General features: G+C 36.9%; 1 long non-coding RNA gene across 1 annotated transcript; it reads left to right on the plus strand.

The window, feature by feature from the left end:
* Positions 1-13682: 13682 nt before the first annotated feature.
* LOC310893175 lies at positions 13683-19547 on the plus strand. Its single transcript, XR_014578780.1, has 3 exons — positions 13683-13778; positions 13938-14351; positions 15020-19547. It is a non-coding gene; the product is annotated as an uncharacterized lncRNA (long non-coding RNA).
* Positions 19548-27847: the final 8300 nt, after the last annotated feature.

A 27847-nucleotide genomic window follows, 5' to 3' on the forward strand; every position in this document is an offset into this window, starting at 1 on the left:
ACAGTTTGTCCTGATAAGGCTTTTTTTCCTCTACCAAGCTTTCAGAGAACATGTAAATATTTCTATACATATTTATTTTCTGGCTTGCATGCATGTGAGAAGTAAATGTATATCTTTATATAATTATATACTATGTCCAGTTGCAGAGTTTAGTCAATTGAAAATAAAAGACACATTCTCTTTTCTGTTCTTTTCTTGTGTTCGGTAGGACTTCTAGTAGAGAATTTTTTCCACTGCAGGGAACACTAAACTGATAGATGTGTCTCGATTCTGAAAGCTCTGGCTATTCTTCTCTGGCAGGTGGTCAATTGGCTAAATACAGAGCAGTTTCACAGCTAAAGATCTCGGGGTCTGCAAGGTTATAACAAGTTCCTCTGCCCTATTCCACCCTTGCAGATGAGATGAATCAGGATCAGAACTCTCACAGAGAATTTGACACTGCTGATGTTGCTACAGGAAATAGAATGGGCACAGAGACTTAAAAACTTTCTGCTCATTCTGGTTACAGCAGATTACAAACGTACATCAATCAATACACAGAAATGAAAAATAATTTTTTCCTCTGTGAGTACATGCTACTTAGAGAATCCTGAGGGACATTTCTAAAACAGATCATTCCAATGATATCTTTTGCAGAAAACTAAAAACAGGTTGTAGAATAACAATATAATAGGTGGTGATAGAAGGCATCTCTCTGATATTCAGTACTGTATGTGACAGTGGTTAACATCCCAATGGAATAGTTTGATAGGTCTGATGAACCTAATAGAATAGAAAAGGCTGAGGGATTTCTTCCTATTTTGGGGAAAAAGTGTCTGAGATAGCCCAAAAGAATTCTTCAAAAGGCTGAGGAAACCCTTTTGCAATTGTGTTGAATGTGGGATAGAATTGTAAATCTTAGAAATAAGCATGTGGTGAATGTAAGAGAGGAGTTAATTGAAGCAAAAATAGAGATTCCTGTTGCAGATTTAGTTTTGGAAAAAGGTGAAAGACAAACATCTACTTAAAGGCAAACTACAATAGTGGAATTACTGTAAACAAAAGAAGGCGGTCGTTGCCTCTGGAAAAAAAAAAAAAAAGGAGTTGTATCCTTAAACTCTTAGGGAATTTGAGCTTGCACCTTTATGGTTAGAGGGTGCTATATCCTTAGATGAACAGTGTGAAATTCATCATTGTTCAATATATGTGTATGCAGACACAAGCTTGCTCTGTTGCAGTCCCAGAAAAACAACATTTACATAACTGGGGTTATATTCAGGCTGAGATAAAGTTTCCTCTGAGGGACAAAATATATTAGCTCTGACATGATGAGCTGATACTATGGTTTTCAGATCAACACAGGGTCATGTCTCACCAGGTGAGAGCACAGCAGGGGACCTGGTTGCCTGCAATATACACTTATCTCTCTGTTCAGTGGAGGGTTAACAGGACAGAGCAGTTTCTACTGGTTCTTTCTTTAAGATCCAAGGGAGTCCAGCTTGTGAAGCTGGGCTGATCTCATTGAACTTACTTCATGACTGAGAGTGAACATCACAGTATCCCATTTGGAAAGCTATCATTTATAATATGTCTATTTCATTTAAACGAATATTAAAAAAGGGCATCTCACAATTTTTCAGACTACTGAGACTATATGTATGTCTCTTCTGTGATTTATTCTGGTACAGTCATGATTAGTTTTACTCTTGTAATGAGGGTTGCTCCAGGCAATCCAGGTTTTAAGTATAGATAATTCACCATGCACACTACACACCAGGTAATAAGACATAATTACCATAATTCTGTATTTTTTTATTCTTTCTATTCTCACTGGATACATCCTGAACTCTAACATGTCTTCCAAAACTAATTATTCTATTTCCTCATTGCTTTTTTACACAATTTTGATGTTAGAAATAAATCATGAGTTTAGTGTCATTAGAAATGAAAATAAATGAAACTAAATTCTGCATCACTGCTGCTTGAATCTTCAAGGGTAAATCAAAAGAACTCAGTAACAGCATCATTCTGTCTTCTAAATTGCTGACATGCTACATCTCTGATACCAATGGAAGTTAGATTTGTTAATGGAATTCTTGCAAAAATGTTTCTCATGAGGGAAATTCCTCCTTTCATATATGTATGAACTCAGATCATCTGCCCTGTGAAGTTAGAGTTTGTCCTCTCCATCTTTAGAAAATGACAAAAAAATGAAATGAACTTGGTTAGTTCTCTGGTAGTCAAATTTGTTCCTTGTATATGACCGATGAGAGCGCCAACACTTTCTAAGACTTTTAGCATTGCCTTGGTTCAGGAAAGGTCATCTTTTCTCCTTTTCCCACAATAACAGAGTCCACATTCCTGATAAATTGTAATTTTCTAGAGGAAAAGTAGTATAACAAAACAATTGTTGCTCAGGAAGGGAGCTAAAAATTTTGTCATAGTTCGTTTCTACACGGAGAACAAGGCAAAGTTCAGTTACCTTTACAGTACCAGGTTTGTATCAGAACTGGGGCAGGGTAAAGCCAAGTAGGAGTAAAGTCAGCTGTGATTTTTGATCATCTTGAAACTACCAACATGATTTTGATTGAAATTTTATAGCTGAAGATGGAGTTTTTTTCATGCTTAATTAATGAAAGAAGTAGTAGAATATTTATGGGACTCACCAGACTTATTGGAGTCTATGCCTGACCTCTGCGTGGAGAAAACCTACTCAAAAGTTTACTTTCCATGGAAGTTCCCATACCATTGGATCATTTAGTATTCTGTGTGGGATGCTTTTGGAGGGGATGATTTTATCTTAATAGTAAAGTTGTTACTGTTTCTAACACTGAAATCCAAGTGCTCTGTTTTGGGGTTAGGCCTGAGCATCATTCCTCCAGAGCTGTGTGTTTTATCCCTACTCTGTTGGCTCTATTGGATGTTTTAGCTTTGCAAAACCTACAGAATAATGCAAAAGAAGCCATAAGTGAATTGCATTGTTGGTAGGTTGCTAGAAAGAAGCTGGCCTACTACACAGAAAAGGTACAACGATCCCTTTTTATTTTTCTTTTTATTTCAAAAAGAAAATGGGAACATGATATTTAATTATTTTAGAATGGATAGGTTGTTACCTAGAACTGCTTTGATTAATGAGGAAATACAAGATTAATCTGCAATAACAATTACATTATAAGTACTAAAGTGAAATTCACAAAAGAGATTTATGAAGCTGATAAGAATTTGTCACATTGGTTAATATATTAAGGTCTAGAAAATGAAGTTAAGACATTCTTTTTACTGAGTTCTGCATTTGATTTTCCATTTGTACATTGTTTGCATTTTGTAGTCAGGTCTCACTCTGTCTTTCCCTTATCCTTTATCCAGGCTTGATTCAGTCTCTTCCCATGATATGTCCATCCACACAGGTCTCAAAGCTGATTGCATCAAACCCAATGTCTGTTTCTTGGCCCTACATAATCTATCCTAACATTTGTTTCCTGTATGAGATCCCTTCCCTCCCCATTGCTGTTTCTTTCTTTGCACCGAAGAGCCAAAAAGGCTCTATAACTGTTGACTCTTAGAGTGCTTAAACCTGACTCTTACTTCAGGAGTTTCAGGAGTTGGCAAGAGTGCATTCCCCCAACAGCAAGGCTCTTGTGCTGTTTTGTGACAAAACTGAAGGCTCTTGTGCTGGTTATGTGGCAAAACTGAAACTTCAGAGAATTAGGAAACTGCACTGAGACAGGGATGATTGTGCCTTAATTATCAGTTACATATATTCTGTGTATCCGTCACTTAGGCCATACGGGGGTCTTAGATGTCTGAAGATGTCTCATAAGAGTTACTTTGCTGAATTTAGTAGGAATCAGCTTCTTAGAGGACTTGAACAGCATGGCCACTGCAACCCTTGTGTATCAAGAGCTGAAGGAAGGTTAAACCTAAAATGTTGACAGTTTGGAGGTGGAGGTTGAGAAGCCATTTGGAGAATGTAAAATAGGTGCTGTTTGCTTCCAGATCTGGAGGTCTATGTCTATGATTTCGTAAAGAGGCCTGCAGAAGAAGTGTCTTGCACATGCTCAGCTCTTCCTGGGTTTCTATAAACCAGCACTAACCTGGCAGATGAGAAAATCAAATATTCTTAAGTATATACATATATATCACTGTAAACTTAATACGTATGTGCAAGTGACAAATGATTATCACTAACTAGTGAGATATTAAACTGGATTTGTTGATATGTGCTATATAAAAAAATAATAGTGCATGAGGTATCTGAATTGTAACTCTTAAAGTGTTACCAAAAGCTGGAACTTTTCTGTGGGATGTAGGTTCCTGGGTGGGAGAAGAGACATAGGGAAGTGAGGAAAAGTCCACCTTTATATAGATAAGAGGTAAGGAGAAAAAAATTATTGGCTGGCTGAAAAGAAATAGGTGATGAAAAGATTTGCTGGAGAAAGAGGAGAAAAGGTATAGTAGGAAGGTAGAACGAAATAAAACATTAAACAAACAAACAAAAAAAAAGCACAAAGATAAAAAGTCCACAAAAACAAATAAAAAGCACTAAAAAGACTAGACAGTGTAGAGAGTGGTGTCTAAGGAGAAATGAGGCCAGCATGCAGAAGACTGTGTGAGAAGATGGGAACAGAAGGGAGAAAGATCTGTAGACAGAAGGCAGAGCAGAAGGGGAAGGACTGAAGATTCATGTTACTGTCAGAAGGAGGTAAATGTGTGTGGCTAGGGACTCCTTGTTAAGAAAAAATGACAAACCTGTCATCAGACTGGCCCCAGAAAACGGAGTGGCATACTGTCTGCCAGCATCAGAACCACAGCAGTGAGGTTGAAATGGATCCAGAGGGAAGTGATCCGTGTGTCACATCACCACAATTTCACTGGAATGAGTCCAGGATGACACAGCAGAATGGGAAAGGCAAACGCACTTCTTAAAACAAAACAAAACAAAACAAAACAAAAAACAAAAAACATATGTGATCCTCAGAACACTCACAATTTTGTAGGGAAGATCTGATGTGATCAAGGGATGGTGCAATAAAGAAGATCTGCAGGTGCTCAGCCACTGGGATTTACTGAAAACTGCTTGAAGGGGACTATTCTGGAAAAGTAAGTTCCAAAAATATATGCTGATAAAGAAGCCATGGAATCATGCCTTTGGACCCACAGAGTATTCAGGTAGTAAGTGACCAAATGAACAAGTTCTAGGTGCAAGAACACATCTGAGCACTGAAAAACAGTTTTTCTCACTTCAACTTATTTTTTTCTTTTTTATTTGCCAAGTCAGTGTGATAATTTGAGATAATTTGAAGGTTGGTGGGTTTTTTGGTGGTTTTTTTTTTTTTTTATAGCTTTTGAGCATGGTACAATGACATCTCCAGTAGTACAGGGTAACTTCCCCAGGTGGGAGATACTGGCTAAACTACAAAGTCCTCTCCTGGGGAATATATTTCTCTCTATCTTTGAGCTACATCCTTAGTAAGTGCAGGTGCTACAATTTAAATGTGTCATGTCTATCAAGAGACACCTCATTTTCCAGGAAAAAAGTTTTACTTAATGAAAATGATCCTACTCAGTTGAAACTAGAATATTCTCAGTGACTTTGAGTCCAAAAGGTTGACTGATATTTTCTTTCCAGGATAAGGGATGATGATGATGGAAACTGAAAGATGATGTTAAAACAAGGACACATATTTTGAAGCAATTTGTTAGGGAATTTGGCTGCTGAAAGAGTGCAGAGCTGTTTTTGCTGGAGCTCATAAAAGTGATGCTCTCTCCATGTGCCTTTGTCTAAATATCTCACAGCAGAAAGGCTGTTGTCAGCCAAATATTTGCTGACTGTTTTGAAAAGCTACTATGGCACATCAGTATGTCATCTTCCCTATGGATCAGAGTCTTCCAGGGTGGTAAGTCTGGCTAATAAGATGTTTGTATGCTGGTCAGTTAGTTGAGCTATCACTGAACCACTTTTGATGATTTCTGATTCACAGTCTGGACTACTTGTATTCTTGTATTTTTTTACCCTTCACTGTTTTATTTGTGCCAAGTTGGTTTTGGCCTTAATCCCATCTATGCAAAATGAGAAGTAAGAGGTTTGTACACCACATGCGCAAATCTCCTGACAGATAACAGGTCTGTCACAGGAACCTCAGAAAGCCTAAGATCTGTTGACCTCAGATAAATCTAATGGAGATAGCACTCACTGCATTTACATTGGTGTTTTAGCATAGAGGAGTTGTCCAGTTTTGAAGCATTTCCCTTGCTGGTCCTCTGCTGTGTGTTGGCTTGGTTCACAGAGGGGCTTTGTTGTGCACGTACAACGTTCTTTCTGAGGAAAACTATACCAGAGCTTTAGTCCAGGTGAGGACACAAATGTTCTCCAGCCTCTCCTGGATGTGTATCAGTAGGACAGTACAAGGCATCAAACTGAACACAGTTTGAAGAAAAATTTTGGAATACTGTATAAATATAGGAGCTTGTGCAAGACACTTGTTAATGAAGGCATTACTGTATGTTTTTTGCCTTCAGTTCTCTGAGGAGCAAAATCCAGGGTGTAGGTGTGTGTCGTAGATGGTATAGTGCATGGTAGCCAAAAGTGGCCTTGCCACAGCTACCAGGTCATTGCAATGCCATGTGATTTTCATTTGGAGTTCAACCTTTCAATACAAATATTTCCTTGCCCTCCAATAAATCATCATCTATGTATAGTGAGGTATAAGGCTGTCAAGGTTGGTTTTATCTATCAATGGCCTTAATGTTCTTCTTTTTTTTTTTTTTCCCTTTTCTTTTTTTCCCTTTTCTTTTTTTCTTTTTTCTCTTTTTTTTTTTTTTTTTTTTTTCTTTCTATCCCAGAACCATTCCTGCTTCATAATCTACAACATTTTCCCTGGATGGGGATGACTTCAATACTAAGCATGCTGAGTATCAGATACTCTTCATTGCTGTGCCTAGTTTAAGTGTCCAAACCAGTATGTTAGTCTGGAAAATTTCCTTCTTGTTCTCAACTACCAGAAAAGTAATCCTGAAAGTGAGCAGTGCTTTCAATTAGAGGACACTTTCCTGTGAGAATTTAGACTCTGAAAGGCTTGTTCTTTCCCAAGAGGCAATTCCCACCTGCCTCTGCTCAGGGCAGACCACCTCTTAGTACACCACTCAAACGCAGCCTCCATCTCCGGTGACTACAGTGCCAAAATAAAACTTACTAGACTAGCATTTGCCAGATACTATATAGTATCTTTTAAAGGACATATTATGTCCTATTTCCACTGTTTTATGTGTTCTAAGTGGCAATTAAATGTAACTTTGTAGCTTTTTTTTTTTTTTTTTAATTTCTGTTTAATACCAAGCAATCACCATTATAGCCCTATAGCCCTTCCTTGGATTTGGGATAATTTTACCTTCAAGAACCTTCAAAGGTATTTCATGGTTTTCAACACTGTCTTTCATAAAGTATTCACTTTGTACTTGCTTGCTTTCTTAATTAACAATACTGTAAAGCTGGATGTGTGTCTTTCTGTTTCTGTTCTTTTCTGTACTAAGCAAACCAGAACACTTCTAGCAGCAATTTATTTATTTTTCTGTGCCTATAACCTGTCATCGAGTCTTTACCTTTTGGTTAATATATGGGACCCTGATGAATAATTTCAGTTGAAAGGGAAACTGCTGATCTGTATCATGTTATTCTCCTGTACAACTGTTTTATTTTTAAAAGAATATTTTAAAAGAATATGCACATATTCATGAATGCAGTTAAAGCTGTTTACTCTTTTCTTGTGCACATTTTCCAAGGCTTCATTTTGTGCATTCTGCTTCTGCTCCTTGCAGGACTGCAGTTATCAGGAAGCTAAACAGGTGATAACCCCCTCATTTTCTAGACTACTGCGGGGAGAGTGCTCCCATCCTGTGATGCTGTCGTAACTAGCTTGCTTCCACATTCCCAGTAAGAATGCATCTGCACTTGTCATGTCAGGGTCACTTTCAAGACTGCTCTTTCACTCTCTGCTGCGCTTTTTTTTTTTTTTTTTTTTTTTCCTGCCAAACATAAAAGCACACAGCTGTAACCAAGCAATCCCTTAATCCCTGTGTTGGTATCCACTTCAGGTCAGGGTTGTTGATATCAGATCGGTGGGCTGCTGAATCATTTGGCGTAGAGATTAGAAACAGTTCAGGTGGTGCATTGCTATATTTCATGTGGGCTTTACCAAATTATTGAGACCTATTCCTGGCTCACTTCAGCTAGTGTGGTTAGTTTTGGATGGAGTTTGCTGAGTGGTTATTGCCTTGAGTGATTTCTTCTCATTGGTTTTATTTACTGCTATATAAAGGGACTGCCCACCCCAGTATCTAGTGATGGTACATAGATACCTGTCAAGCTGAAGAAAACTTGTGTTTGTTTAAAATAAGGGTTCACTTCCTGGCAGCCATTAATGCCTCTCAAAAAAAAAAAAAAAAAAAAAAAATCCTCTGACCATGTTGTTTACAAATAGAAAGTTATACAAATATTCTGTGCATACTTTGTCTACCTCTATAATCATTTAGAGATATCCTGTTCCAGCTAGAGGGAAGAGAGATGCACACATTTTGTGTGTGAAATTATGTTTCTTGATGCGTAAATTTGCAGGTTTCTGCAGGAGCTGTGTGAATGTAACTGCAAGTTCTGAACCTTTAAACTTATCCTGAGGCCCATGTTAGCCTATAATATACAGCTGGACTTGACAGTAAAGTTTTAATTAACAGTTGTCATTTCTGAGACTGTTACTGACAATGACTGGCTTGTTAAAATGGGACATTTTTTGCAAAACTAATGAAAGTACTTTGGTGTTGGAAAGAGGGTCTGTGTTCCCACTTGCCCATTTCTGAACACAACCCACAACTGCCTTCCCAGTCCATGCTGTTTTCTCCTTGAAACCCCACACATGGTCTTGAACACCATTGCTTTTTGTTATGTTCTATGTGACAGCTACAAACTCATGTCACTTCACTCTCAATCTTTACAGTAGAATAAGTGTTTATGTTTATTTATTTATTTATTTATTTATTTTGAGGAATGGGGAAGGCTAATCAGGTATTTGGCAATGTAATACTTTGAAAGCCCTTTGTACCACCTTAGCTAGGCTGGAGACAGAGGCAGAGATAAACTAGCTCTGAGACTGTGCCAACTGAATATTAAATAGTTTGGACAAATTCAGTATAGCTGATTACTGTGGCTCTGACATAGAATCAAAGGACTAGGGAGTACAATCACAGACCATAACATATAGAAACAAAAATAGACTACTGAGGTAAACTAAGTTTGGGCGTGTTTAGCCAACAGATTAAGCACACCCTGATGAACATTTTACTGCCAGAAAATTGGCTACTATGAGTTGTCTCTCTTTTGGTGTGTTAGTCTGTAGCACTTTCCTTGTCAAACTTCAATGAATATCCAGTTCAGCCTGGTGCTGAATAGCAACATGAAGGTGAGCTTGGCTGGGAGACAGGCAAAAACACTTTCTAGTACTGTACAGTCTGTCTCATTTTGCCTATTGCAGATACCTCCATGGCTATTTCTGTTTCTTACCAAGGTTTCACACTTGAAAGAGACCTTTCTTCTCCATTGGATAACACTTCATTATCTTAAAATACTTGTGAGTCTCTCTAAATTAGATGAAACTATCTGAACTTGCCTTCATTTTTTCCTTTCATTAACTATCTTATGCATGACCTAACCTTGGTTATAAATTTACACAGGGACTGCAATATTAAAAAAAAAAAAAAAAAAAAAAGATAAGTTTCTTCCTCATGTCATATCTGAATTGTATAAACAAAATGCTGCTAGGCCACTGTATCTGCACAGTGGAAGGTAAGACAAGGAAGGGAATAGGTAGAGGACAATCTGTTTTTAGGGTACTTTAATTAATAAGAGATGGTTTTATACATGTTTTTATAGTGCTTCAGAATACTTCATACAATGTTGTACTGATCATTAATAAAGCTTGTTAAAAAACATTTGCAAAGTGTGTTCCATTGTATCCTGACATTTGTGTGCTATTTTAAAAAAATCATCCTGTCACAGAAGGATGCTAATCACTTAACAACCTAAAGCTTGCCATTTTGTGAAACCTTGTTGTTTAATCAAGATAAATTTTTCTTGTTTATAGAGATATGTAATCAATGTATACAGGAGAGTTATGGTCTTATGAAACTATTAACTCTACTTAAATATTAAATTTTTTTCAGTGGACAGATATATTATTTTATACAGCAAGGTGTCACAGACAGAAATTTAGAATTTTAATAAGAACATTCTGCTGTATTTTTTTAAGGCATCTTATTATGTTCATAGGATCTAGTATAATTTTTCATAAAGCTTCATGAGTCATTCTCGCATATCATTGATTTCATACAAATCAAAAATTACTTTGGGAAATTTTAACTTTTTCAGCTGTTACTAGCTTGTGTACTTTGAGGAAAACTCTTTATGACTGGCCATTTCTCAAAATAGTAGATCTGTTCTATAAATGTCACTTGTGAACTTATACAATAAACAGAAGAACAGTTGATGTGGAGTGTTGAAATTATATGTTTCTATGAACTTGATCAAAATAATATAAAATCACACACAAGACCATCAATGAAAGATCCAGCAGTGAAAGGATTTTGTCTTAAAGTATAAATTGTTAATTTTATTGAGAATTGCATCTGTACTTCTTTGATTGTAATATAGAATATAAAAGACATGATCAACAAATCTTCACTATTGCATAAAATATCTGTAGACATATTTATATACCTGAAGACACAGAAGACGATATTTTTATTTGTGAGATAATAGTCTGGGAAGAGAAAAAAATGCTAGACATGGATGAACTGCTTTTACAGATAGTAAATTTATTTGCTTTCATAAATTTATTTGCTTTGTTCACAAAGTTGGTGAACAGATGACCTTCAAATAAATGAAGTAGTTGAGGAAACAGAAAAAAGTGAAAAATCTTTTGCTTGCATATTTTCTAAATTAAATGGTTTAACATTTTTTTTCTTTTTAACCATTTAGAGAGTTTAGATATAAAAATGACTATATTTTCAGGAATTGAATTTTTAAAAAGAAATGGAATGAAACTATGAAACAAATTCTTTGAGAATGAGGCAAAGTAGAACTTCTTTTTCCTTTTATTTGTGAAGGAGAAGAGATGGAGACTGTTGATGGGGTGCAGGCAGGAAACATTCATGACTCTCACAACTTTACTTATAAGATGTTTTCAGTTATGCATGCAGCCTTAGTGAAATATCCTGTGGTTGAAATTCTGGTTGTGTTACATCTGTGGGAGTGCTGTCATGAGTTTGAAAGGAACCATGATTTCTCTCTCAATCTTTATTTCCTTAAGAAGCATTTCTGCACTTATTAAATGTAGAAAGAAAAACTGTGAGTTAGCAAGGCAGAGGTGTGAGAATAGGTAGGAGTTTTTCTGAGATGGATGGAAGAGGAGGATATTCTTCAAAAACAATTAGATTTGTACATAAACCATTTCTGTTTCTCCTGTGTCCCTCTGTAGCACTGCTCCCTCTTGTTTCATTCTCTTTCCTTTGTATTTTCCTGAAAGAGAGAACAATCAGTTAGTGCTGCATGGGAAAGTGCCAAAAATATTCATGAAGTGCTGTATTTCTGCTGCTGTATCAAACACATCATGAAGAAGTAGCCCAGAAAATGTTCGCCCCTTTTACTTACTACATACACTCCAATACTTGAGCAGGTATTGAAAGGCAGCAGTGTCAAATATACTAAGCAAACCATTCTGATATGCTCTGGAAGTAATGTGTTCCTTGGAAGACACAAATTAAACTGTATCCTTAGGAATGTCTTAAAATTTCTACTGGGATTAATTTATTATTTTGTTTTCAGAGAAAAACAGGTACTGAGTGAGCTTGAAATAAACTTTCTGTCATGAACTCAGCAGAACTTCATCAAACTTCTGGAACTGCTAGTTATTACAAATACTGAATATTAAACTTCAAATGTTCACTAACGTATCATTTTCTTCATAGCTATTCCCGGGGCAGATATTTGCACAATTATGACTTGGTACTATGTGAAAATGGGATACCAAGACATCTGCACACACTTCACACACAAATCCATGTTTTTTTTTTTTTTCATACATAAATGTAAATATGAGTATACCAATGAAAAACAGGACAAAAATCAACAAAAAATGAAATCCTTTAAAAATGTTTATGTATTTAGAATCAAACTTACATTATTTCTCCCTCTTTGCAAGCACATTTTTTTTTTCCTGCAGCTTTCTCCAACTGTAAGTAGAATGCAGTTTCAACACTGATTGTTTCTAAGTGGTTTAAAACATTTAAACACAAACTATTTGCATTCAAAGCCTTGATCTTTGTTCTCAAGACCTCAAAAATGCCAAGAAAGGCAGAACCTCTTGTCATTTATTTTCACCCACATGCATTAGTAATATTCAATTTCTAGAAAGTAATTCTGATTCAACATCTTTTACGTGAAGAAACAGGCAATTTCTTCTGTAATTTTCTTCACTTGCTATTTGTGAATTAAGGGACTTGACAACCCACTATAATGGTTGGACTAATGACCTATCCTTAAAATGTCTCAGTTTTGCATTTTATAGTTTCAAGGATGATGATGACGGTGATAGAAATGAAGCTAATAAATTACCATACAGACTATGCAGCTTTAAAGTGAACCATAGCATGAATGACTCCATGATGCCTACATAGGAAGAGACTTTTCACTTCTTAAAGAGAAACTTGCATCAGAAATGAACATTTAACCAAGAAAGCAAGCGTTGGAAAAATCCTATTTGTTCACATGGCCTAGTCATCTACATCCAGCTTCCTCTGGAACTAATTATGATACGATACTGGAATTCCTAGCAATTTTCTCCACAGCATAATGCAAAAACAAAACAAAATTTATTGCACTGTAGATGATGCTTTTCAAGTATAGAAAGATTCAGGTGATTTTCAAATTATTTTTAATTTTCTTTTAAAATTTTAAAATAAAATATGGGTATATTCACAATCTGCAAGGACTTTATGCTCTTATTGTATATTCTTGTGATTTTGTAATGAACGGAAAAGATATAATCTAGTCAGGTGCAAAAAGTTTGACATTGCTGAGCATCTTCTGAGTCTGATGATTTATTTAAGAATTGGGTGCACAAAGTGCAGGATTATGCTTTATTCTTGGTTAATGTTACATATGAATTACAAAACTCCATTTGCTGCCTTCTGAGAAAATGCCATGCTGTTCTCTCAGTTTTCTCCTTCAGCTACTTGGTGATGTGATCTTTCTTGTTCTCACCGAGGCTGTGCACACTGCTGCAAGCAGTTGTGTGACATAGGTCTGTTAATCTCTGTTAACCAGCAGCCTCCCATTGTTTTTCCTTCCATCTTCTGTCCACCTTCCAATGTCCAGAAAAGTCATTGCACTGTCAGTCTGAGTCCAGGTAAACAGTAGTTAAAAATATGTTTTCTAAGGCCTGAAAGTCCAGTAAAAGGTCTCATGATTTATGACAGGAGAGAATAAAAAGGCATCCAAAGACAAGGAGAAACATAAATCAGGCATTCAGTGTTAGCTGTAATACCAAAGTGACCTCTTACCATTAACAACACTGGAATTTCCAATTGCTGGAAATTCTTGTACCTGAAGTTGCTTGAACAACCCACAACAACCATTAAAAGCCTCGGGGCTCAGCTGTGTCCTGCAGCACAAAGGAGGAAGCTAGTAGGAAACAGCAGAAGAATATAAAGAAGAAGTGGTTTCCATTGATGAAGCTTGAGGCCTGTTACATGAGGTGAGTTTGGAGTAGGGTTGGGAGGAACTTGGGTTCTGCCTATACAGCCAATAAACTAAAAGCCTAGAGCCTCCAATAACCTCTAGGTTATTAGTGAAATTTTCTTTTTCGTTGTTGTTGTCTCTATCAGTTCATCCTCATTGTTTGCATTGGGCTTAGGTAGCAAGGTGTTGGTAAAGCTGCAGGAGAAGCTTCTGTGGGAAGAGGCTAGGGACTAACTGTTGCAGGACAGTGCTGAGTCCATGAGCCAAGCTGGTTGCACCCCTCTGAAAACATTTAAGAAAGAGCAGAAATCACCAAGCGGAGAGGAGAAGGGAAGAGAAAGTAGTGAGAAACAGCAGAGGGAACACCAAGGTGAGTAGAAATGCTCCATGGTAGAGCAGATGTTTCCAAAGGGACTGCAGCCCTTGGGGGACCCATGCTGGATCAGAAGAAAAGAGAACGAAGGAGCAGTGGTGATCCTGACCACAGCCAGCCCTGTGCAACTTGTTGCCTCACTAAATGGATTGAATGTAACCTTCAGTAATAACAAGGGGGAGAAGAGGATCCTGGAGCACAGGAAAAAAAAGAGAGGTATGTTTTCCCTAAGTGCTTTAATTAAATGTTTTAACTTTTATTTATTAATTTATATATTTATCTTTACCTGATACCCAAATCAGACTGCAATATTTACATTACTTAGAAATAAATTAATCTAAGTTCCTAAATTGTGTCTGTTTTGCCTGTGACAGTAACAAGGAAGTGCCCTCTCTTTTTATTTCATCCTATGAGTCATCTTGTTCTCTCATCAATCCTGTTATTACCCTTTCTCTCCCATTGGGTGTAGAAGGAGTGAGTGAGTGGCTGGGGGAGTGCTTAGCTGTTGGCTGAGGCTAACCCACCACACCAGCTCACCTGTCTCCTTGAGCAATCCACCAGTACCAAACTGCCAATAGCTACCGGTAGTGACACACTTTCAAGTGAGCATGGCCACATGTTAACGAATAAATAGGGGATCTCTCATGCCATTATATCAGCATCCCTGGGCCAAGCTGAACTCAAGATCTTCCAGTGACCATGTTTTGTCATTCAGAAATTCCACAGAAATTGCTAGCTTTCCTGCTTACACTTGTTACCCCCATATGAAAATAGATTAAAGCCAAATCAAGTTCTCTCTGAAACCACTTTTCAGTCTTGCTTTTGGTCCATATCTTCTGCTCCTTAGGCTGCCCAATTGCTGTTTTCCTCTACTCTTTTAACAGGTTCTACATTACCTGTGTTGTGTATTCCTTGAAGGACACACAAACCAACTGCCCTCCTTCCAACATCAGCGAAAAGCCATGACTGTTGCACAAGATTCATATCAGAGCTGAAGCCACTAAAATCATTCTGGTTAAGATTTCTCTTTGTCTTAGCGGTTATACTAGACATGAAAACCTGACTTTTCTTTTCAAACAATCTCATTTAATTAAGATTTGTATGATATGTGGTTTAAGATTTGGATTCCTGTAGCAGATAAGCACTAAAAGAAGAACCTTTTTTATTTTTATTTTTTATTTTTATTTATTTTTTCCCATGGAAATAAATGTATGGCAATTATTGCATTATTTGCCTTAGGGAACATGCCTGTGGGAGAACCTATAGAATGTATTTTATGATTCCTGATGTCTACTAGTTGAGGGCATTAGCTCTTTAGTATTTTTTCAGAAGCTGTCACTGAAGATCATTAGTTGCTGAGAAAGTCATGGCAAAACAAGAAATGCAACAGTTCAGGAAATGAAGGTCTAGTCATTTCTTGTGATCTGATTTTCCTCATTTCCTAGTTTTCTAGCCTTTAATACTCCAGCTCAGTCATGATCTGAATTTCTAAAGTAAAACAAGAATAAAATAATTCATAAGTTCATATAAACTTTATTTAGAAGTTTAATAAAATTTAAATGTAATAGACTGCACAAATCTCACTTATTTTTCTTGGTCATTCTTTATGTCAGCTCTTGTGATTGACAATTACATGTATACAAAATGAATAAGGAGGAATCAGAATTATTTACACTTCCTCACACGATTCCTGGAAGATCTTAATCTCAGCATAGAGTACACTGCCACAAATCAGTGTGAACACAGTTCTGGTTAGATCCAGGCTAAATTCTAAGCTAATTCTGAAGTATCTCCTTAACTAGTTTTCTTTTGGAAGTCACAAGAGGACATGATCTTAAAACTCTAAAACAAGGTCTAATTTGAGTTAGGCACAGTTCTTTGGTCTCTAATAGAGGAAAAGGAAAATGGAGAGATGTCTGATTATGCACAATGTATCAGAATCATATATTTTGCAATGGTTGTCCATTGAAAAATCATAGATTCCTGTTACTTATAGATTTTTCTCTGCTTCTCTTTACAGTGTTCACAGTGACACTGCAGTTTCACCTAATAAGAAACCACACTGAAATGGGATGATCTAATTAGCTATTTTCATTGAATCACATTCTGGAAATTGAATAAAATTATTTTTCTTCACTTCACCCACATTCCTTTCTCACTTACTCCTTTTCTTCTTATTTCTTCTTTTTTTTCCTCTTTTTCTTTTTCTTTCTCTCTGTCTCTCTCTTTTTTTTTTTTTTTTTTTAAACAGGCAGCATCACACCAAATAGAACATGCTTTTGAAAAGATTATTCTAGAAGTGCTGAAATTGCTCTATCCTGCCATTTTTATTCAATTTCAAACTTTAGGTTTAAAAGGTTTCACAGTACAAAATGTAATTACATCTGAAGATGCCTTCTATCCTAAAGAATGTCCATTTGTGAACAATATATTCTATTCACAACCAATCTCTTGCAATTGCAATAAATAGCTCTTATGTTCTGTTCATCTATTATTACTTAATTTTGAATTAATGGTTTGAAACCTTCCAAGGAACTATATTATGAATATTTTCCTGAAATGATATATTCACAAGTCTTAGAGAATCTGGTGTTTCATTATGCATTCTTGAAGTAGAATCTGTTGCTTGGAAAGTTTCTTCTCTCTTCCTTTTCTTTCACTGTGGTTGAAAAATTTAAGGCATTTAATTATTTTAAATATGGTGAGAACAGATAATGGAGACGGGGCCTGTGAATTTCACTTATATATGCCAATACTTTACAATGTCTAAGGCCCAAAAATTCAGTGTGAGTGGAGATGTCATCCTACATACAAACATGCCCTAAAATAACTATCTTTTGCTAGTGGATTTACCTCTAAGACTTTTGGTGCTTGTAAATCTTGATAATGACAACCTGAGAGACATTATTAGTAGATCCCAGATCATGAATTTTAGAAAGCTACCCATCAAGTAGCTGCTCTGCTGTATAGTTTTAGGATTTGAGAGAGGAGGAATGAACTGAATGATGTGAATGAAGATAGCTAATTAAAAGATCATCAAACGCTCTAAAACGTGTAAAAAAATCATTGCAAGCAAGGTAGTTGGGAGTTTTAATTTCTCATAAATTTTCTTTACACAATATAGGAGTCAACAATCATGTAGTCTGGGAAAAAAAAAAAAAAAAAACAAAAAATAGCTTGCAACAGTGCTTGAAGCCTTTGACGAATTTAATACTGCTGGGAATCAACTTTACTGGATCTGTAGATTCCTGTATCCAGCTTATCTGGTGATTGACAGTCATATTGATGAAAAGATTTCATGACTCACGCATGATTGATAGGCACGTATCAGGAGAAAATAAAGCACAACTTCTTTTGAGTCTCACAACAACAACAAAAAAATCTGTCTCTTTGCCATTAATTTCAGTCAGTGATGTTTTTTATTTCCCATTTAGAAAGACAGAAATGTACTTCCAAAATCTAAAAGCCCACATGAAATGACCCACAGGCAAAGCTCCTTATTCCCTGGATGTACTTTCTTATTTGCATGTATAACAGTGACAATTCATAACAAACTAGAATAGGAGTGAATAAGACAGAAAAAGCTCAAGCTGCTAAGCATTAAAAGAACGTATGTAACAGAGCAGAGTGTTTGCACTTAATCAGGCATACATGTGTACATCAGACTGAATTAACAGTGACTGAAAACTGGTACCACCTGTGACTCTAATGTCAAGTTCAGCTATGTTTCTACTGTACAGCCTGGGAAAAGAAAAATTAAAAAGCAAATGTTCTTCACTGACCATCAAGACTGGAATGCTTTTGGATGCATGTGTTCCCTGCAGAACCCACCAAAGAGTGACTTCAATATTTTGCTATACTTTGCTATTCTCCTATTCCATTTCATCAGTTACATGGATAAAGAACTGTCAGTGCATTTAGCAACTTTAATAATTGGTAAAGGCAAAGAAAGCCTGGGGGGAGAGGGGGTAATGAGAAAAAAATAGTCCCTAAGATTTGATGAATTTCTTATTTTACTTGAGCAATTTAGTGCCAATGTGAATGAGATTTTTAATGAAAATTAACAGGATGTTTTTCTCGTTGCTGGGCTTATTTTCTCTAGCTGAATAATTTGGAATGCCTGTTTTGAATTTCATGTGAAAGTCACAGAACTAAGCATTAATCAGGCAGCTAGATTAAATAGAGCTTGAATTATATTGCTTTAATCTGTTCTGGATAAATCTTGAATGGTGTGATTGAGAAATTCAATTCAAAAAAGTTTGGATTAAATGCTTTGATCTCTGAAGCCACAAAACTCATGTGAATTTCCAGGAATCTGCTCTGGAAAACAGACACAGATGTCTGGTTAAACAGTATTCATGGTGTGTTACAGGATTCAGGTCCCTTACCTTGACTTGAAAAGAAAAAGTGGATATTTTCATGCATTTTTTTTGTTTGCACCTAGGTTGTTTCAGACATTAGCTATCATCTTTACTTCCTTTGTTGCCATTTTAAGGAATATCTTATACTGGTGGGGAATTAAATGTATATTTGTACACATGAACTGATAAATGAAATGAAAAACTGTCTATAGTTCTGTCTGTGTTTGCCCTTCTCTGTGCATGCTCATTTATCTCAGTGCAAAAGTGAGCACAATATGGATGCAGGGCATATAAAATATTATGGTGCTGATGAAAATAAAAACATATCTTAACTCAAAGGACTTTAATCTTAATTTTATTTATGTATTTATTTATTTATTTAGTTTGCTTGTTTGTTTGTTTTTGTGTGGTAGAGGATGTAATCAGAGGCACATTTTCGTCTGTGGCACTTATTTACTCTGTTCACTTTCAGAGTCACTGACTGTTTTCCTCCTCTCATCTGGGAACGGTCAACTAGTATTTCAAATAAATCTTTCATCTTTTTGACTCCATTCCACTCTGTCTTGATAGTCTTACATCTCTTATTTATAGGTATAGCAAGCAGTAAATAAAGAGAACATATTGTGATTTTGTCCTATAAACAAGAAAAGAAAAAAAAAAAAAAGGAGAAAACCATAGGTGTGTAGGTCCATGAGTCTGGGAGGAAAATTTACTTTGGATTTCATTTGTAATGGGAAAAATATCCAGACAAAAACAAGTTTTATGGAAGTGGTGTGTACACAGATAACAGAATTTATGCAAAGAAAGTTCAGAAATGCATAATAAATAGTTTCTTCTGAGTTTTCAGCCCTCTTCCCTCATACAGAAAAGATCTGGATACTTCTTATTTATAGACTTTAAAGAAGAACATAAATCTCTAAAACAGAGTTGTGAAAGAAGAGGGTGGAAAAACAGTCCCAAAATTGTGTTCATGAACACAAAAAAAGGTAAAAATGAGTTTGTAATTTACTGCAGCTCGGAGGCAGCAATAACTAATACAGTGGAAATTTACCCATTTTATGCATCTATTTTGCTTGCTTTACTACTCTGCTGTTCATAAAAAGAGCATTTATTTCAGCAACTGTCATGTCACTTGGCATTTATGTGATCTCTGAGCTATGTGTGAAAATGCACTTTTTTTTCCAGTTCCAATTTTTATTGAAAAGTTATTTATTTTACAAATTGATACCGAGGTGATTTGTTCTCTTGTCTAACTAGTTTTACTATTCTATTTTTATTATGTTCATTCTTATCACTTGGGAATCAGAATCATAAATCATTTGGTTTTGTTTTTCACATCCTGATTCCTACTATTATATTTGCATTTCATCCGCTGTGCACTGCTATTTTAAAAACACTTAGCTATTAACTGAGAGATTAAAAAGTATACTTTTCCATTGTTATACATTTTCTTACCCGTGCACCAAACTTATGAGGTGCTTTGTATTGTCCACCACGTTATGAACTCAGTGGTGTCTTTCAATAGTTTAATCCATTGTTTCTCTTCGCAATTATTATAATCTCTTGCCTGCGTACTGATGACATCCACACAGGGATCAGAGATGTTCTGTGACTGGCACTGCTCGCATGTACAACCAACAGGGACATCACCTGTCTTGCACAACTTGCAGTGTCAAATGTGGGATGAAAGACATCAGATGCATAGAAGAAGTAGAGAGGGGAAGTGCAAAATTATCTCCACCTGACTAAGCTCAGCATGAAAAAGAAACATGGCAGGAGCTAACGGCAAATGAGCGGTGGCATTGCAGGTGCCTGTGGGAAGTCCGAGAGGTAAAACTTCCAATCAATGTAATTCAGCTGCAGTGTCCTACTGCTTGGTATGGCACTCCTTGGAGTTTCACCTCAGTGCCTTTTTCCTCACACTATGTGTGACTCCACTCACACTGAGAGTGACTGAAACAACCTCAATTTTCCGGTATGCTACTTTCTCATCTTTTCTCTTGAAAAATATTTAAGGGGAGGTAGTTGAAAAGATTTCAGGAAAAGGTGCTTTTCAACACACTCTTATGAAACAAATATTCTCTAGGACTATACATACTTGGGGCTGAATACCAAGAGCAAACAGCATAGCCTTGGGACAAATCACTTCAGCTATCTTGCAAGGTGGCTTGTGGGGGAGGAAGAGCACGGAGACCTAGCATGCTTGAACTTGTCTTCCCCATCCTCCAGGAATCCTTTTTTCTCGCCAGTTAGATGACCTTTAAGCTAGGGAGAAGTGTGGAGAATGGTATGTTGGGGGTGTTTTTGCATTTTGGGTCTTACCAAACCAGAATAAAGTTAAAAATTGAAATTCCAAAATTCTCAATGAAATGGAAGTACTGATCTCTGCTCAGTGCTGTGCAAGAACTACCGAAATAATTGCTAAATACTTACAAACTTTTCTCCTGGGCAGTATGCACAAATAGGATATATTTTCAGCTAACTAATTCTGTGTGAGAGGATGTGTGTGTCCTTGTGTTGCAGGATACACGCACAAGTGTAAGTTTGACATGTTGAAATATGAAAGTGCTTATTATATTTCCAGCATATTGGCACTGGTTCCATAGTTCTCTTGATTAGCACAGGATAGCTACTGAAGTTCATTGATTATACAAGGTATGGGGAATAAGATAATGTGCTGTTTCCCAGAAGTTTTCACCAAAACAACATTACTTCTGAGCTGTGCAGATTGTTTAGATAAACTTCCCATCTGAAGTTTTTGTGACAATGACACCAAACCTTAGAGGCTGACTTTGGGGTGAAGTGCTTCTTTTTCTTCATCTGCAGTAATAGTTCTTCAGAGAGCTCTCCTGTTCATCCACTTGTAGCATGGAAATTACAAGAGGAATGACAGCAAAAGAGTCTTGAGGTGATGTAAACATCACCTGCTGTGGAATTTGTCCTCTCTTCTGTTCTGGAGTTGTAGCACACTCTCAGCTAAGGTCCCTGGTGTCTGTTCTGGCTGTTGCAGAAATGTGCTATGGTGCTATATACCACCTTTGAAATATCACAGTTCTGGAGGTTCTCCAGGAATCACCTAGAGGGAGCAAAGACTGTTAGATAATCTCCTGAGAGGCTCTGTTGCTTCCAGGAGGCATTCTTTTCCTAGTTCCACCTCCAAATATGTCAGAACGGAAGTGGAAGACTATAAAACCACACCAAACATTTAAAATGAAAAATGAAAAAAAAAAACAAACAAACACCAAATATAAACCTGCATTTCTAGCAAAGAAACACCGTGTATTTATTCAACTATTAAATTAACCTGCAGGTCAAATTGTTTATCTTCTCTTTTGTTGTAGCTGTTGGAGTTAATGGCCTTGTTTCTTTAAGAAGATTGGCATAAAATGGTGGCTGTTTATTTCTAATCACAAACTTAAGCTGTTACAAGGCTATATTATTCCTTCTTGGTGTAAAATGGATCACAGAATAAGTGTCTGCTCAACAGCTATTGACGGGAAAATCTCATCTGTTGCCTTGGCAGTTTCAGTATATTTAGAAGCTGAGAACCCAGATGTGAGTTTGCGTTGTGCTTGTTTATGACTAACACAATATGCAGGACCACTCAATCCTGTAAAATATTCAAGGCTTTTCCTTTGCTTGAGATAATTGAGCTGCAGTGTCTTTACTGGGCTCCACACTTTGTCCTGTCACTCTAGAATTTATAGTGAAAGGGTAATGGTGGAATGCAATCTAATTTTGTGAAAATGAGTTGGAATTATTATCTTCTGAGCATCAACTGTGAGACAAAGTGTGGTGGCTGCCTCTGTGAGGAGAGCCTACATGTGCCATAGGTATTTTTACAACTGCATTCCTGCTCCTGTGCAAAAGCTTTTTGTATTTACTGGCCGTACTGTGTCAGATGCCTACAAACCAATTATGTTTTTTTTTTTTTTTTCTTATATAAAGACAGCCTGGTCACTGGCCCATAAAGTAATAACCAGAGAGATATAGCAAATCCTCTGATAGATATGCTCATTTAGGAAGCATTCATAAAAGCTGTGTTTCTATTTACATGCAGCAGACCTCCTGATCCTGAAGGAGATCCCAAGCATTGGGTGTGATCCCCAGATAATCAGTCATATTTGCTCTAGAGGTAATGCCATTTTCAGTGCACCTGTGTTCAGACACACCATTGCAAACAGTGCTGCCAATTAATATTGCTCCCTTGCCTCAGAATTTGGAGGGGGGAAAACCAGAAAAGGAGCATTGCTGACAAAAACATAAAAACAGTCTTCTCTAGATCTGAGGCTGGTATTCTGTATCCAGCAGTAGCTAATGACTCATTCTTCAGAGGAAAGTCAAACCCCACAATTTGTGCAAAGCCATAAAATAGGGAAAGTATTCCTTGCAGAGCCTGCAGCCATCAGCTTATTCCCTGAAGCATGAGATTTGATTGTGTGTTTGTTTCTTGCGGAGAAGAGCTGTGAGTATTTAAGCTTTTCAGGCTGGAGATCATGCATTAGATTAACCTGGAGGAGTCCAAGGCCTGTATAGAACAGCTTGTGGAATTCCCTTGGCAGAAGTGAGCAAAGCAGCCATTACTAACATGCTGTCATATTGCTAACTGGAGCCGAATGACAAATTCATAGGAAATTTTGTTTCTATTTCTGTTCTTGAGCTATCAGTGAGAAGCTTGTGATTTCTTCTGGGTGTAAGTAGCAACCTTATTTCCCACATAGTTTCTAAGTTTGTGTTGTGTTTGCAAACAGTGTAGTCTGGTATGAGTGGTAGCTGGGACTGAACAGCTAGGTCATATAGAGCTATCCACATTTCTACCCATGGACTTCAGGCAAGGGCTGGAAAGCTACTGTTTTGACTCTATTCACTCTTTTCTACTTCTCTCTGATTCATCTTCCTTCCTTCTGTTCTAGGCAGTACAAAGGAGTACTTTCATTTTTGATTCAGCTTTGTTTTAAATTGCTTTTGTCTGTTTGTTTGCACTGTTTCTATTTTTTTTTTTAATTTTTTTTGCCAAGGAAACAAAAGCAGACTGTACCTATGTCACACATAGTTTGGGGCTGGTCCAAGCTTTGTTAACAAGATTCATCTAGAGAAGATATGAAAAAAAAGAAAAAAGTCATGATTTGAAGTGCTATCCTGTGGGTTGTGAGCAACATCACAAATCTCCAAGGAACTGCAAAGAGATTTGGGTTTCTACTAAAGATGAATTCATGTATTTTCAGGCCTAGTTGCAGGAAGAAGAGAGAAGTCTTTTGAAACTGCTGCCTCTACCACCTTTCCCTCTAGGGCTGTGGCACTAATGGGCTGCTGAACAGAGCACTTTCTTCAGTCACCCTGCAGTATGCAGCTGGCCTTATTTTTGGAGTACCAGAAGCAAGGTATACTCACATTCAGTGGTGACTCACAGTCTGCTCCCTCCGGTCACCTATCAAATCCCCTGTGGTTCAACAGAGAATGCACTCAACAAGATGCTCAGTGCATAACGCCAGTTTTATCATGGTTAATTCACTCCTCAGTGCTTCAGAGATCAGAAAATCAAAGTCCACCTTAAAACACTACTATGTGTAAAAGTTTTTATATTTTTTCTTCCAGTTTTGGAAAGAAAACACATTTTTGCCTTCACATAGTTCCCGGTCCTGTGAAAGATAGGAAATATTGCTCTATTTTCTTCAGAAGTGGTGAAAGGCCTTTTAGTTTTAAAGGGAGCTAAGGGCAATGAATGGTTCCTGCTACCTCCCAGGATCAGTTTTCATGACAACACTTACATTGCTCCCCCTGTTTTGACAATTACAGCTTTGTAATTGAATAATCAAGAACTGGCAGCACCAACTGACACTGGCATGTGAGTTAAGTCTCAGAGCTCTGCTTGTGCAGAGTAGCTGTGTTGTCTTGTAGGTGTGGTTTAGACTTCATTTTGATCTACAATAAACTTCAGACTGTGAGTCCCAACTCTTCTTCAGCTTGGAAGGAGGTCCTATGCTCTAACTGCTGTCTCCAGACTATGTTAAGCCACCACCAAAGTCCCTGCCTTTTCCTCCTGCCAGTGCAGGAAGTGGGGTGGGCTGCATGGCATTGAGGTGGTGGGGTAGGACTGAGGAACGTCTCGTTCTAGAGATGCAGTCACAGAGCCCTGCCTACAGCAACAGTAGGTGGACCTGGTTTGTTGCCTGGGCTTGCTGTTTTTTCATTTGCACCTTACATTTCTCTGGTGGCCACTGGACTGTTGGTGGAGTTTGTCATTGTCACCTGACCCATTCTGCTCACCTTATTCAGATAGTGTGTCCTGGCCAGAGAGATTGTATGCTCTTAGGACATCCACTTTGGATTTTACTCTTATGTTATGAACCCATAATAGCTGTGAACAACTTAGAAAGAAACCTAACTTTCAATCTTACTTACAAGATGAAATAAATATTTCTGATTTGAGGGGTATTGGACATTGTGAGAGAAAATAATAAATAAAAATGTTATTTCCAAGTCATAAATCCTGATATTTTTCTTCCATTTACTCTAGCTTTTGACACCACATGACTGACTTGCTCATCAGCTAGCAGTCTGTGTTCTCCCAAACACTGAAAGAGTGTGCATTGATTTGGATCACATACAAAAATAGTGCAAGAAAATTGAGCTAATAATAAAACTATTCTGCATAAACTAATTTTTTGCTCTGTGCAATAGCAAAATTTAATATCAAAGACATCCATAACAAGTTGATTGTGGCAAAACGCCAAGCTGTTTATAGGTATTTATTCATGCTTTCTAAATACATGTCATCTTCTATTTCTTAAAGACTAAACCCTGTATTTTGATGCAAAGTATGAACCTATATTAGGTCATTAGATGCAGAATGGATCTTTCATGTCCATTTTCAGCCATTAATTGAGCTCCTTGTGAAGACTGTCTTCTGTATTGTTTACTTTCTTGGTTTCAGATATTTTATCCCTCAAATTTATGTTCTTTTAGGATAAAAGATAAAAACTGATTGCAGTAGAATCATTTTCATGTTAACATAAAACATAATCCAGTCCAAACAAAGCCTGCTATAGACACTGCAGCAATAGCTGCCCAAATGTCATAGAAGGCCAAATACAAAAGGACAGATTAACCTTAGTGAGATTTTATTTTGTTGCTACTCTTTAACATTTTAAGGGACTCAACAATAATTTTAGCAGACCTGTTACAAAAATGCTGTCAGACCATCAGCCCACCTGAATTCAATTTCTAAATGCTGAAGCTCTGTGTTTCATTGGAGCCAAGATGGGAGAAGGGTGCTGGTCTCCTTATGGGTTAACATTTTCCTACCACCTTTCTGTGGGAATATTGCTTGCCAGCTTGTGGTGTAAAATTGAAAAAACAATATATATATATATATATATATATTGCCTTGTGCAGGTGGATAGATGGACCTTCTTACCTTTATTTATATTTGTAACTATGACAGGGATGTGTCTGATCACAAATGCCATCTTCTAGATCACCATTTTGCCATCGGTCTCTCTTGTTACTCCAACTGCTCAGCAGAAAGCACCCTAGACACTGAACTTGGATCACATTTTCAAGCTCTCTTTTAACACATCTTTTTATATATACATATTTAATTTCCAAGTAAAGGTTTTAAGCTTTAATTCCTCTTCTGCTTGTTCTTTGCCAAAGCTATTCTCTTTATTCACACTGTGATCTGCCCCGAATTTAAACCAACAAATCAAGTCAGCAATTTAACAGAAGTGACACTGATAGATTTTTCAAAAGTGATATTCCTGGGATTCATGTATGTCTTTCACATGAAATTGTTTAGTCCTGCATTCCCTGAAATTATAAAGAGCAGGTGTGTTGTTCAATTTGAAAAAAAAAAAAAAATCACTACATTGCCTTGATTCTTGCTTAGATAGAGTTTCTGCCTTGCAATGCTTTATATTATGACAATGTTGGTATTGCCATGGCTTATTTTTCCCACAGTTTCTATGTTATAGAGCATTTACTATGAAATGCGTAATAAAATTATAAAGCATTAAAATAGCGGAGAATAGAACATTCCCGCATTTTTGTGTACTGCTGGAAAATAATTCCTAATGTGTAATGTAAATTTTTATTTTCATGAAGCTTTTGTATCTTGGGATATCATGCAAATACAAAGTAACGCTGAGCTTTGCAGTCAGTATACCTGTTAACCACTTAGTAAGACAATACATCGAGGCATTTCATGAATTTCATTCTATTGTGAACAAAACAACATGGGATAAGGAACCTGTCTTCACAGGAAACCATTTGGGTTTGCACAGGAGTGGAGATATCTGAGAGAGGACAGAACTGTCTTTGTTTTGTTTTGTTTTATTTTGAATTTAGTTTTAGCCATATCAGTTATCGAATCAAGTTCATAGTGCCAAAATAGGTGAAAGGGGGTACTAATGGCAGAAATGCTTTAAGCTAGTATTGCCATAAAAACTTAATCTTGCAAAACTACAGCCTTGCAGGTACTCATTCCTATCTACTGTACTCATACCTAATCTACTGTGTATTCTGGCATAACTGCTGAATATTAGATGGAGAGGGTGCTTTTTACTATCAGAGCTGATTTCTGTACTCTCTCCAAGGAGCCTGTTTTTCTTTGTGTATTACTATACTTTAGCACATAAAGATGAATCATCAAAAAGTCTCTTCAATTTGTTGAATGTTAATTTTGACACTGTGAAAAAACAGAAGCCAGTAAGCATTTTAAAAAGATATTTTATTAGCATGCTGTTTCCTCTGACCTGAGTAGCTAGTCACTAGCTGGGATCTTGCCAGCTTGGGAAGAGAAAGTGATAATATCAACTGGGCATTTTTGCTGGTGCTGATTACTTACAAAGATTGCACACAAGAGGCCTGGCTTCCCTGAGGCAGGAGGAAAACTGTAGGTGGCTTCTCTCCTCACAATTTCCAAGCCTTTTTCCAGCTATCTTACACCACAAAGAAGCCTAATTGCTTCTTCCATTTAGCCTGAATGTAAGGTGCAGAACACACTCCAGAGCTCTAACAAGATCTGTGATTTTCTGCAGATGAAAGCCAAGTTTGACGGCAGCCTTTAGCACCTTCCCACGCAGACACCCAACAGGGCATGGCCAGGCTGGGCAGGAAAAAGGTCTGCCCAGAGGAGAGCAGCTACCTCACCGTAAGCCTTTATAAATATTCTCAGCTGGTCCCATTTAAGGAAATGATACAGTTTTTCCTGGTAGGTGGAAAACAATGAAACAGAATCACATTCATAGTTGTTAAGTGTTGATATAACCCGCATTTTCTTTGGAAAGAAAAAAAATCAATTAACTTCATTCTATTTAAATATTTATTTTTCAATTTAGTTTATACAGGAAA

The sequence above is a fragment of the Anser anser genome (genome assembly GCF_964211835.1).
Source record: "Anser anser genome assembly, chromosome: 2".
NCBI lineage: Eukaryota > Metazoa > Chordata > Aves > Anseriformes > Anatidae > Anser > Anser anser.